The sequence below is a fragment of the Nannospalax galili genome, unplaced genomic scaffold (genome assembly GCF_000622305.1).
Source record: "Nannospalax galili isolate Female #2095 unplaced genomic scaffold, S.galili_v1.0 scaffold238, whole genome shotgun sequence".
In the NCBI taxonomy this organism is placed as follows: Eukaryota; Metazoa; Chordata; class Mammalia; order Rodentia; family Spalacidae; genus Nannospalax; species Nannospalax galili.
In genome coordinates, this window is record NW_008341888.1 from 3,482,446 (window position 1) to 3,486,532 (window position 4,087).

A 4,087-nucleotide genomic window follows, 5' to 3' on the forward strand; every position below is an offset into this window, starting at 1 on the left:
AAATAGAGAAAGCACATGCCCTGAAGAGGACAGGGTATGATAATCATTAGCACCTTCCATAACTAGACCTATATGAATATAGCTCTGCTTACAGTGATACCCTATCAGCTCCCAGCAGTGGCTGAAACAGGCCATGTTTGAGAGAAGGCAATATATTTTTAAGATAATAAAACCAAAGAAAAAGCTTCCGTTAACAGACTATTAAGAAAACAAACTAAAAACACTGTCCCCACCTAAATAAGCATCAGCTCAGTATGAAAAATTACAGATCTTTCTGTACTATGGTAAAGCTGAATAAAAATTATGTAGACTCAGTATTTCTTTTCTTTTGTTTTAGTTTCTTAAGAGAGAGTCTTTTTGTGTAGCTCTTGCTGACGTGTTCCTCACTATTTAGCCCAGAATAGCCTCAAACTTGTGGTGATCCTTCTGTCTCAGCTTCCTGAATGTTGATATTACAGAAATGGGCCTCCACAACTGGGTCTGCTATTGATTTTTGAAACACGAATGTGAGTTTTATGTACAAGTAAATTCCTTTTATTGCTTCAATAAGAAGCATGCATAAATTCGAACTTGAAGAATTTAAATGCTGTAAATATGCGCAGCTCTTTACAGTTTAAACTTTGTTCATGGACAGTATCTTGCTTTAGACTCTCGGGAGCTTGATAAGTTTGTACCAACATCTTCATTTTGCAAATGATAAAGTCAAAGAACAGATGCTAAATATCTTGCTTAAGATCACTCCTCAGGATTTTGCTGTCTCTTCTATCAAACTCAGAGGAAAAATACAAAAGATTCCACTTACACTCCTGCTACTATATAATCCACACTTTTCTGAGTAATGGAGTATAATCAAGACATATGAATATTATCAGATGTAAATGCTGGATATCATACCCTCTCCAATCTCATTAATGGCTCTTAACCTTGACATGATGACCCTTTATGAACTCTAATGAAAACTGAAGCTCCTTACCCCTACACAAAGATATATAACCAAATGTTCATAGCAGCATTATTCATAAGAGCAAAAGATTAGAATCTACCCAAATGGTTATCAACTGATAAATATGTATAAGCAAACTGCTGTATAGCCATACAATGAAGTATCATTCAGCTACAGAAGGTATGATATGGTGGTATAGCCTGATTGCACCTGAAAAACATTATGCTAAAAGAAACTAGTCCCATAAGGATCACATAATGAATGAATCCTCTTATTTGAAATGCCCAGAGTAGCATGAAGCACATTATCTCACTCATATGTGGAATCTTTAAAAGTTGATCTCAGTGAACCTCACAATAGAATGGATTTTGCCACAGGCTGGAGACAGTAGGGGAAGAGAAGGACTCAGAAAGGTTGCTCAATGGATATTAAGTTACAGTTAGAGAGCAACAAGAAGCTCTGTCATGCTACTGTATAATAGGGTGACAATAGATAATGTACTGCACATTTCAAAAACCTAGAATGAAGGATTTAGAAACCTTTTACTACAAAGAAATAATGTTTTAAGAGATAACTACGTTTTACCTGATTTAAGCACTATGTAATACATACATGTATGGAATATTTATATGGAACCCCACTAATATGTAAAAATGTTATATTTTTATATTAGTTTAAAAATAAATTTAAGGACTGTGGAGATGGCTCAATTAGTAAAAGTGCATCAGAACTTGAGTTCAGATCTACAACACCCATGTAAAAGCTAAGTGTCGTGTCCCTCTTTAATCCTAGTGCTAGGGAGGTGGAGATGAAAGGATCCCTGGAGCTTGGTGGCCAGCCAGTCTTGCTGAATTGGTGAGCTCCAGGTTCACTGAGAGAACCAGTCTCAAAAAAATAAGGTGAAGATTGATAACGGGAGACACCTAATGTCGACCTCTTCACCCACACCCATACAAACATGAACACAATACACCACACACAAAGAAAAATAAAAAAGGAATTTAAAAAAATGTCTAGAATAGGCAAATTGATGGAAATATAAATCAGACTAGTGATTATCAAGGGCTTGAGGAAATACTAGGGAACTGTGGACTGACTGTATATAAGGTTTTTTGTTGAGGTGATATATTCTAAAACTGATTGTGGTAAGTGATGGGACACAGCCATAAACATATGTACAACTACTAAGTTATACACTTTAAATGCTTAAATTATATTGTATATGAATCTCAATAAGATGCCCTTTTATTTGCAGTGCTTGAGATCAAACCCAAGGCCTTGTGTCTACAATGCTACCACTGAGTTCTACCACTGAGTTATACCTCAGCCCTTCAATAAAGATATTATTTTAAAACAACCATTAAAATGTACAATAAAATTTTCCAGATAATTTCTGAGCCCTAAAACTCATCTATAAATGCCAATGAGGTCCAATAAGGTCAGTTAACATTAAGAATTATATTTTCTTTATATCACAGATGTTTTATTTCAATTGCTCCTCATAACTACCAAGTACTACTCCATCTGTTAGATCACATGACCACAGAGGTTTTCAATATTGATTCTTTATAAACAAATAGTACAGTTACTTAAGTATAATTTTAAGAGCTAGGACCAGACACAGCAGTGCACCCCTGTAATTCTGATATTCAGGAGGCTGGGAAAGGAGGACTGAATGCTTAAGGCCAGACTGGGCTATACAGTTAAGAGTCTATCTCCACAAAAAGGTAGAAACAATCTTTAATAATTGAGCATCTATGACTGTTGAGGCATGATTAGAATCAAAAATGTAAAAGATATCTGTCCTAATGCAGCTTAAAATCTGAAAGACAATAAAAGATCCATTCACAAATAACAATATACAAAATAGAAGGCAAATCTCCCCTTTAAAAATGTCAGGGAAGATTAGCCAGGAAGACTAAAGGAAAGCTTCTTGGCATAGGTGGACATTTAATGCTGGGTTTGGCTTTTGAAAACTAGGATCTGAGCGTACACAAAAGGGATATAGGGAATTCCAAATGAAAGTAGAAACAGGGATGTTTCAGAACAGTTCCTAGGAACCATAACTGGGCAAACATCCCAGACTTTGGTAGGTTCTGATAAGTCAAAGAAGGCTGCTGAGTATGGCACTTATCAAATCAATGCTGCATGTTAAGAAGACTGATTATACAGCAATAGGTGCATGCATGTGGAAGACTCAAAAAAATAAGTCAACAAATTAGGAGTGGATTACTAGAGAATGAAGAGTTACTTGAGTTTGATTTAGGTTGCAGCATCCTGTAATATAGCTTCCATTTTAAAAATATCAAGGCGTGCTGAAAAGGTGGTCTCACAAGCTGTAGCTACTCATTTCAAGCTGCCAATAAGAGGCAGGTATGGTCTCAGGCCCAATCGTTCCACCTACTTGAGAGGCTAAGGTGGGAGGATGGCATGAGCTTAGGAGTTTGAGGCTAGACCCAGCAGCATCTTAGGAAGCCCTATCTCAAATAAGTAAGCAAATAGGAGGAAAAAGAAGAGAAAAAGAAAGAAATGTGCTGTCAGTAAAGAGAACAGCTATATTTCATTATGATGCATGTTTCCCTAAGAAACATATTTTAATATGAAGTTCTTGCTGCACTGATTTGTGGGATTAGGAAGGTCCAATGTGGTTTTTAGACTGCCTTTACTGTTAATTGCATTCTGTAAATTTACAGCAAGACACAGAAATTTATGTAAACCTGAATGCCAAAACACTAAAGAAAATGAATTCTTTGCAGTAGCAAATACTAAAGGGTCAGAGGACCAGTGGAGCACAATACAATGTACTTTGGAATTGCTTTATTACTGTGAGTCTGGGGTGTTTGGTAAGAGTAACTACAGGCAGCAACCATTTCTGGATTATACCTTTACCATGTGGTCAGGCACTGGGCAGATAGCATTGGGGTGTGTTCCTGCCTGGAATGGTTGTGGATTGGTTATCCTTCAGAGAGACAAAGGCCGGAAGAGGCTGGAGGCTACCTAAAAGGTTTTATCCTTACACAAAGCACGGAACTAGGAAGGGGTAGGAGATGTGTCTCACACACACACAAAGACACCAAAAAAGAGGCCTTGCTCTAATCCCCAACACACACACACACACACACACACACACACACACACACACAC

At 37.1% G+C, this 4,087-nt stretch overlaps 1 protein-coding gene across 7 annotated transcripts in view; it reads right to left on the reverse strand.

Annotated features, from left to right (window-relative positions):
* Uprt (uracil phosphoribosyltransferase homolog) overlaps positions 1-4,087 on the reverse strand; it is a 40,611-nt gene that overhangs the window by 35,767 nt on the left and 757 nt on the right. The gene's annotated exons all lie outside the window — the stretch shown is intronic.